The 10,038-nt window shown below is 38.3% G+C and overlaps 1 pseudogene; it reads right to left on the bottom strand.

The window, feature by feature from the left end:
- Positions 1–3,476: 3,476 nt before the first annotated feature.
- Positions 3,477–4,639, bottom strand: LOC119543746 (annotated as a pseudogene).
- Between the last annotated feature and the right edge of the window lie 5,399 nt (positions 4,640–10,038).

The raw sequence follows: 10,038 nt of genomic DNA, 5'->3' as shown, positions 1-10,038 counted from the left end.
TTAAAAAAGAAGGGAAAGTTAAAAAAAAAAAAAAAAGAAAAAAGACAAACAAGGAAAAAAAAAAAAAAAGATGTAGTGCCCCCTTGAGGAGCCTGTGGAGAATGCAGGGGTATTCGCCTACCCCACCTCCATGGTTGCTAACATGACCACAGACATAGGGGACTGGTGGTTTGATGGGTTGAGCCCTCTACCATAAGTTTTACCCTTGGGAAGACGGTTGCTGCAAAGGAGAGGCTAGGCCTCCCTATATTTGTGCCTAAGAGTCTCCTCCTGAATGCCTCTTTGTTGCTCAGATGTGGCCCTCTCTCTCTGGCTAAGCCAACTTGAATGGTGAAATCACTGCCCTCCCCCCTACGTGGGATCAGACACCCAGGGGAGTGAATCTCCCTGGCAACGTGGAATATGACTCCCGGAGAGGAATGTAGACCCAGCATCGTGGGATGGAGAACATCTTCTTGACCAAAAGGGGGATGTGAAAGGAAATGAAATAAGCTTCAGTGGCAGAGAGATTCCAAAAGGAGCCGAGAGGTCACTCTGGTGGGCACTCTTACGCACACTTTAGACAACCTTTTTTAGGTTCTAAAGAATTGGGGTAGCTGGTGGTGGATACCTGAAACTATTAAACTACAACCCAGAACCCATGAATCTCGAAGACAGTTGTATAAAAATGTAGCTTATGAGGGGTGACAATGGGATTGGGAATGCCATAAGGACCAAACTCCACTTTGTCTAGTTTATGGATGGATGTGTAGAAAAGTAGGGGAAGGAAACAAACAGACAAAGGTACCCAGTGTTCTTTTTTACTTCAATTGCTCTTTTTCACTCTAATTATTATTCTTGTTATCTTTGTGTGTGTGCTAATGAAGGTGTCAGGGATTGATTTAGGTGATGAATGTACAACTATGTAATGGTACTGTAAACAATCGAAAGTACAATTTGTTTTGTATGACTGCGTGGTATGTGAATATATCTCAATAAAATGATGATTAAAAAAAAATAATGGATAGAACATCTAGGCGGAATATCAATAAAGAAATACAATACTTGAATGATACTGTAAACCAACTACACCCAAAAGACATATATAGGACACCTCACCCAACAGCAACAGAATACACATTTTTCTCGAGTGCACATGGATCATTCTCCATGATAGACCATATTTTAGGTCACAAAACAAGTCTAAATGAATTTGTAAATTGCAATCATACAAGTATCTTCTCCAACCCAATGGAATGAATCCAGAAATCATAACAGAGGGAAAAATGGAAAACTCACAAATACGTGGAAATTTAACAACATACTATTAAACAAGCAATGGTTTAAAGAGGAAATCACTTTGAAGTCAGCTGTTGAGTGTAACTTTCACAGATAATGTTGCTTTGTACATATCTTATTTCATCAAAGGATATCAACCAATGAAACAAATGTTCCTTTGATGCAGAAGCACAAACACATTTAGGTTCCAAATACTGTGTTCTGGTTGTAACACATGCAAGACAGACCGTAAATTAGAAAAATCTTCTGAAAGAAAATAAAGAAAAACAAGAAGCTGCTAGGAATAAATGCATTTACAAGCTTGTGAATAAGACCTTTGAAATGTGAAATCAGTGTTTTAAACGCCTTCCTTCTCAGGTAAGGGGTTAAGAGGCTGAGAGATATAGCTGCAAGGGTGAGGATATTGGAGGTTGGCAGTGTCAGCACTGCAAGAGTGCTCTACAGAGAGGTGGATGAGGTGGAGGAGATGGAGGAGGGAGGAGCAGGAGGAGGGAGGAGCTGGGCAGAACTGGACCATCCCCATCCAGCCCTTAGGGAATCCAGAAGGGGAAAAAACACCTGAAACAATGAAGACAGAAACAAAACACCAAAACAAAACAAAAACAGAAACAGAAAAATAAAAAGAAAGAAAAAACAGAAGAAAAGGAGAAAAGTGGTAAATACAAAGAGAACCAAAGAGGAGAAAACACATGCTGGAAAAAAAAAAAAGGTTTAATATACTCATACCAAACTAGTAGAACATAATAGCAAAAATTAAGACCCTTACTCAAATCAAGATTGCTTAAGCAAGTATGGAAACTTGAAAGAAGTATCCATTAAATGTAAGATTTTTTAAAAAAAATTATCATTATGAATTTTACAAAGAAAGACATCAAAAACTTTTCTAATCTGTCAGAAACATATTTGATGCTACCCTGTAAATTTACAAATCTAACAAGCTCTTTTGTGAAATGCTTTCATTAGTAACAGCATCAGGCACACATTTTTCAGTGCATCCATGTTACTGAGAACCAGTTCACTACACTTCACATAGCATGGCTAGCTACTGCAACTTATTTTTGAAGAAATACAATCACTGAAATACCGTGTAGTTTTTCTGCAAAAACTTTAGAATTAAACTACAGAATTTTCATAAGTAAAGGGGCTCAAAGAATATCATATTTTAATTCTTCTGCCATTTTATCACTTACCCATAATGTATATCTTAGAAAACTTAAAAATTTATAGCTTTGTCATAAAGGCCAGAGCTCTAGAGGATGTGAATTAATGGAAACAGCTAACTAAGTTAAGAAAATCCTGGGGCATGGACTGCTGAAGTCCATTTGCATGCACGATTTTGGCAAAATTTTAACTGCTTTTGAAATTGTAATATGTTTCCAAATTTTGACTTGGAGGAAAACTTAAGCCATGGAATCACACCATAAAATCATATAAGCACATATTAGAAATACCTATCTCTTTAGTGAATACTAATTAAAAACTTACAAAGATGTTTTCATTTTACAAGCAAATTACAAATGAAGCAATACAAAACTGCTCTCAGCCTCTTCACCCCTTACTGGCTTAACTTGGCTACAAACTGTACAGTCAAATTACTTTCATTTTACTACTACTACTTCTCTCCCTCCTTTACTGATATTTTTTTAAGTATTACAAAGAAATGATAGCGTTATATGGAATAATATGTATCTATAAACCACTTTTACAAAAGGTAAACAAATTAGCACTCAAAAGAATCTTATGAAAATTATTTATTCAGTCTTCAAATTGAAATTATAAAAATTCATCTTTTTAGCTTACTGTTTTAGAAAACTAAAGAAAAAAGCCTATGTTCTCTAAATGGAATAAAGTGATATTTTTCCCTTTTCCCAACTACTTATAAGGATGATATCTGTTTCATTTTTAAACTCTTGTTAGTTTCAGGAACATTTCAGAAAACTTTTGGTGACAATGTTTCAACAAAAAGCCTTTCCATTTATATTTCAGAAGTTTCAATGTGTCAATAAACTGCCTAAAGAAAAAATGAAATACACGTTTTTTTTTTAAAAAGGCCTTTTGGACTGCATTTAGTAGTAAGCAGACTGCTGGTTTATCTTGGGAGAGGTCAGATGGTGCTGGGGAAGGGGAAAAGGAGCTTGCTCTCCATTCCTGTGTGTATGTAACAAGCAGCAAACAACAGTTACTCTGTTAGCTTGTACTCAGCTGTGCTTTCTGCTAGCAGAAGATCCATTTAATGAATTTTGTAGATTTGGAATATTTGAACCTAGAGAAGGTTTGAGTTTTGCTACTGAAAAGTCCCATTGACTGGGCCCCCCATTACCTTTCAAAATACCACTACATTTAGGATTGTCCATATGATTAGCTTTCCACAATCTTACACAGCCATCATCTCCTGTAGATGCTAGTACTGTTCCTGTTATATTCAACTCAATCACCAGAGTGAGAATAAAGATTCTCAAACTGAGCCACTACATGGATTTTGAATTTTCTAGGCCCACCAGAAGTTCTTTCCTCACAGGTTTTAAAGTAAAAATTCCCACATCGTTTGTTGTTATAGCCAGGATATGGAAAGACCTTCCCAAATTTGGAGCAAACACAATATGATGTACAGGATCAGTGACAGTCATAAGAGTTTCTGCTTTTGCATATTTCCTGGTGTTTTCATTATATTAAAAAATCTGCACCTGTGGTCATTGCATTTGGTCAACTGTCATCACTTCCTACATCTATCATGGGAGAATGAGCATGGGAGCTTGAAGAGTTTCAGGAAATACACCTACAGCTCAGCTTACATGAAATCTCATGCTGCAGAGACCAGTGACTGAGGCTGATAACATCTGATGCCTCATGTATTCTTATGATACCATCTGCTGAACAGGTTACTAACATAAGACCCACATACTTGGGAGCAAACGTCACATTGGTAGCTGATCTGCTATCCATTAAAACTGTTCTCTTAACCCATTGACTGTCCTTGCAGTTTATCATTTGATTCTCCTACTGTTTCTTCCCATTCTGTAGTTGTTCGATCAAGGGAACAGGAAGTTAAAACCTGTCCTAACTCAGGATGGGTGCATGTCATACGCCACACTGATCCACTATGTATCTTTCAGCTAGCAGGATAATACCAGTCACTTTCACTTTTATCCCAGACCTTGACTCTTTGGTCAATGAAGCAGGTCACCATCCACAGCCAGTGGAACTGGAAAGACACATCCTGGATGAGATACTTTTGATATGCCATGATGCTGAGTTCCACAAATATCTCCCTTGCTGGACCCACGTCTACTACACTGGCCCTGTCCGCCCCACAAGAAGGAGCCTCCAGGCCTGTGCCTGCCATCTGCTGGGGTTCCAGCATGGCCTGCTATCCCACCTAGGCTGGGTGCAAGGTGCTGGTGCTGTCAGGGACACCATGCCCCTCCAGCCTGGTCAACTGATTTTTGACAATGGGGCCAAGTCCACTCGATAGGGAAAGAATAGTCTCTTCAACAAATGGTGCTGGGAAAACTGGATGTCCATGTGGAAAAGAATGAAGGTGGACTCCTACCTCACACTATATACAAAAATGAACTCAAAATGGATCAAAGACCTAAATACAAGACCCAGAACTGTAACACTGCTAGAAGAAAATGTAGGGAAGCATCTTCAGGACCGTTTGTTAGACAATGTTTCTTGAAAAAAGAGACAAGTGGGACCTCATCAAAGTTAAAAACTTGTGTGCATCAAAGGACTTTTAATGAAAGTAAACAACCACCTACACAATGGAGAAATATTTGGAAACTACACATCTGATGAAGGTTTAATATCCAAGTATATAAAGAAATTCTTCAACTTAACAACAAAAAGACAAAGAACCCAATTTAAAAATGGCCAAAAGACTTGAACAGACATTTCTCCAAAGAAGTTACATAAATGGCCAAAAAGCACATGAAAAGATGCAAACATCATTAGCCATCAAGAAAATGCAAATCAAAACCATAATGAGATACAATTTCACACCCACTGAATGGCTACCATTAGGAAAAAAAACACAGAAAATTAAAAGTGTTGAAGAGAATATGGAGAAATAGAACACACATTTATTGCTGATGGGAATGTAAAATGGTGCAGCCATTTTGGAAGACAGTTTGGCAGTTCTTCAGAAAGTTAAATATTAAATTACCATATGACCCAGCAATCCCACTTCTAGGTACATACCTAAAAAAATTGAAAGCAAGAACTTGAACAGATGTTTGCAAACCATTATTATTCATAATTGCTAAAAGATGAAAGCAACCCAAATATCCATCAACTGATGAATAGACAAACAAAACGTCTTATATACATACAATGGAATATTACCAGCCATAAAAGAAGTGAGGTTCTGATATATGTGATGATATGGATGAAACTTGAAGACATCATGTTGAATGAAATAAGCCAGCTACAAAAGGACAAATTTATATGACCTCACTAATATGAAATAATTAGAATAAGCAAACTCACAGAGTGAGAACCTAGGATATAGGTTACCAGGGGATGGAAAAGGGGTAGGGAATAGGTAGTTAATGCTTAAATTGTACAGGATATCCATTAGGGATGATGGAAAAGTTTTGGTAATGGATGGTGTTATGGTAACACAACATTGTGAATGTATTTAAGAGCATTGAATTAACTATTCAAAAGGGGAAATTCTAGGTCATATACATATATAACTTGAATAAAAGTTTAAAAAAAATTCATGGGACAGTACAACACAAACCAAGAACCCTAAGGTAAACAATGGACTATAATTAATAGTACAATGATAAAAATGTGCTACCATCAATTGTAACAAATGTACCATACCAATGCAAGTTGTTGATAATAGTGTGGTATATGGGAATCTTGTATTTTATGCATGATTTTTCAATAAACCCCCAAATTCTCTTATAAATAAATAAAAATTAAAGTACAAAAAGCCCAGCTTATACAGCAGTATGTACAGTCTGATCCCACATCTAGGAATATGAATGGATGTATGTGTGTGTGTTTGTGTGTTTTCTGGAAAATAGCTATCAAAACATTAACAGTTGAGATCTCTGAGAGTTGGGAATATGTGAGATTTTAATTTTAATTTTGCATTTCTATTTATTTGCATAATTTTAAAAAATTACAAACACTCCAGAAATGAATAACTCCATAGTGCCAGGAATGTTATATATTTTTTCTAACTAGAATTCAATCGGGCTCTGCCATTACCCTCTTAAGACTAGGAGAATCCAATCTCAACATTTCCCAACTTCCTCCCTGTGCTGGTTTGTATATATTATGCCCTCCAGAAAAAGCCATATTCTTTAATGCATTCTTGTGGGGGCAGACATATTAGTGTGCATTGGGTTGGAACCTAGTGGTTCAGTGTCCATGGAGATGTGACCCACCCAACTTTAAGCGATAACTTTGATTGGATAATTCCAACGGAGGCGTGGCCCCGCCCATTCAGCGTGGGCCTTGTTTTTAGTTTACTGGAGCACTATATAAGCTCAGACAGAGGGAGCTCATAGCTAGCGGAGCTGAGACAGACATTTTGAAGACGGCTGTTGGAAGCTGATGCAGACATTTTGGAGAACGCCATTTTCAAATGCAACCTAGGAGCAAGCAGACACCAGCCACGTGCCTTCCTAGCTAACAGAGGTTTTCTGGATGCCAATGGCCTTTCTCCAGCGAAAGTACCCTTTGTTGATGGACACTTTAGGGCCTTCAGACTGTAACTGTGTAACCAAATAAAACCCCCTTTATAAAAGCCAGTCCATCTCTGGTATTTTGCATTCCTGCAGCATTAGCAAGCTAGAACACTCCCCTCTCCTGAGATTTAAAAAAAACCCTCAGGAAATTGGAGAAAAGCCTTTGGTCTTCAGTTAATTGTGGTTGGTGCTCCTGATCCTCCTTGCCAAGGTAGCATAGACCTATCCAAAAGTGGGTGGCTTTGCTGGTGGTCACTTGCTCTGTGCTCATTGTGGCCATGCAGCCATCGTCTGGGGTTTAGAGCTCAGTGTCCAGGTGCCCTCTTAGCCACTCCCCACTGAGGTCCTCTCTCCTCTGGATCTCTTCAGACCAGGATGCCAGCACCTACAGAATCATCTTCACTCAGTCTTCCCAACTCCCTCTTCTCTAGAAGCATCCTTGCCCCAGGCAAACACTTGACTGCTCTGCCACAGTGTTCTGTGAACTGCTTTCTCCATGCAAGCAATTTCTGGGATGGCAAGCCCCTTAGGCCACCACCACACAGAGTCAGCTAGACATACATGCTCCCTGTTACTCTGCTTCCTCTGGAGCTGGGACCAGGGATCCACACTGGGAGCATAGGCCAGCTCTGTGTCAAGCCAGTGAGGGGAAGCAGAGGGGCCATCCATGTTGCCATGAGCTCTTACCACTTTTAAGATATCTTTTCCTTGATTTGGCACTTGCTTTGTTACTGCAGTCCTTTAACTATTTTCTGGAGCTTTGAGAAAGTTGTTCCTGCCAGTTCTTACTGATTGTTCAAAGCTACTGTGGGGGATGGAGCCCTGAACATTTCGCTCACTCTGCCATTTTGATAGAGGCAGGCCCTCCTTACTGAATTTTAATAAAGTTGAAAGATGGACCTAAAGCAACCCAGAAAGTCGGGAGCAGAGTCCAGAGTCCAGGCAAGCTCACAGATCAGAAAACTTAATTAATGGATTCTGTGGCTGCCTTAGGGGAAAATTATTAATCAGAGCAAATGAAGCTTATGTCAGGTTGGGAGTTATTCAAAACAAAAGAAAAGATCCAGGACAAATCGTGAGGTCCTCTCCCAAGCTTTGGTACCCACAATTAGCATGTGAAGCCCAGATGGTCAGCTTTAGGCCTGGGAGATTCCAAACTACCAAAGAAAAATTCAAATCTGTCCACTGTGCCATACTTAGGAAGAAAGTATGTGGCACACAGTAGGTGTTAAATAAATTTTTATTGGACTAGTTTTTCAATGGATTAAATAAAAGAAGAAAGGATTTTCATCTGTTTCCAGGATTCCCTGTGAAGCAGACTCAGGAGGAGAGCTCAGCATGGAGCAGGAGAGGGAAGGATTAGGCAGAGATGTTGAGCTGTGGTGCAGTCCAAATGAGGCCTAAACTGACCCCAGGGCATGCTCTGGAATGGGAATGGCCCTGCAGTGTTGTTCCAAGTTGGTCCAAGTCCTGGTCTTTAATGCACATTGATCAGTTTTGGATATGGGCTACCCATAGAAGGAAGCCTGTCCTCATACAAGGTAATTTCTTTCAGCTGAGCCCTCTAAAGAGGGCTAACAGTAGAGGCTACCTTCTGGCAACTGTCCCAGAAGTTGGGGAAATAAGCTCTTCTTCCTGAAAGGGAATCTGGGTAACTCATCACAGCATCCACCACTACTAGGACCAAGGAAAATGCGGTTTCTATGAAAACTCAGAATATCTTTGTTTGGGAATATTATAATTTACTGAAGTACTTTTGAGGGGACTGCTCACAAGAAGTGATAGAAATTGGACACTGGGAATTGTAGCAATCAGTGATATGAGCATTGAATTAATCCAGACACTGAGATTAGTATCTGTCTTCACTGCAAAATGACCTAATTAACTGGCAGTACCCCACAGGATTCCCAAAGGAGCAGCCCTAATTGGTGCTCTTTCAGAGAGATCTACCCCACTTACTTTACATGTTACCTAAAAATAGTATTTTTGCTATAATATATCTTATTTCCAAGAACTATAATATTTCTCGATTCTAATAAGGTAGCTGTGCATAACAGACTTTTTTAAAAAGGTTACAAATAATACACATTATGTAGCAATAATTGCTTATAAACTGTGTATGCTATAATTTAATTATATTTTGCATATGAGATTTACATTTTGTAAGAGCATTTGGTTTTTAGCCACTAAGTCTCTAGAAGAAATCTTATTGATATGGAAGATTTAAAAATATTTATATTTCCACTAAAAGAATAAAACATCCCAGGTTTTTCTAAAAAAGAATTAATCTTTACCATTCAAAAATAATGCTCCATCAAGAATTGCATTTGTGCTATTTGAAAGGAGAGGAGAAGATATATTTGAAATATAAAGCATAGAACTGAAGTGTTATAGAAAAATTTGGAAAATCATCACAGCTCATTTGTGAAAGCCTCTTGCTCCTGTGACATTTTGATGTGTTTCTTACATAGTTGAATTATTTCCTTTCATTGTTGAGCATCACAAAGCAAATAAGTCTAGAATTACCATGTTATGAATGTGATTGTTGGTTTCAAAAATATTTCAAAATAGGTAGTTATGAACAGGGGATTGAAATTCTCATTTAACAATCAGTATGACTTTAAATGTCTGAGATTTTTTTTCTTACATCTAGGCAGTACTAATTGGCCATACAGAACATAAAGAAATGTCATATTTTGAAATGTTAAAACATAAGTTAAAATACATATCCTGATACCTGAGCTCAGCTTAATTTCTTTGATGCTTTAAATCAAAGGTGCTTCTTATTGATGGTATACAAAAGGAAAAAGAAAGTGAATATAGCAGGAGGGAACAAGTAAGGACAGAGAAGGGGAAGAGGTGTGGGAAAGGATGCCTGGGGAGATGGGATGACAGGAATCCAACTAAACAGCACAGAGACAAATAGGACATGCATGCAAGGAATAGAGATTTCTACTCTTAAATGCTTCTAGAGAATAGAAAGATAGAAAATACTACCTAACTAATTTCATAAAACTAGTATAGCCTTGATACCCAAACCAGACAAGGACAGTAT

This window comes from Choloepus didactylus, chromosome 9 (assembly GCF_015220235.1).
Source record: "Choloepus didactylus isolate mChoDid1 chromosome 9, mChoDid1.pri, whole genome shotgun sequence".
NCBI classification, from domain to species: domain Eukaryota; kingdom Metazoa; phylum Chordata; class Mammalia; order Pilosa; family Megalonychidae; genus Choloepus; species Choloepus didactylus.
Note: the sequence above shows the minus strand (reverse complement) of the source record. Positions and strands in the feature narration are given on the sequence as shown.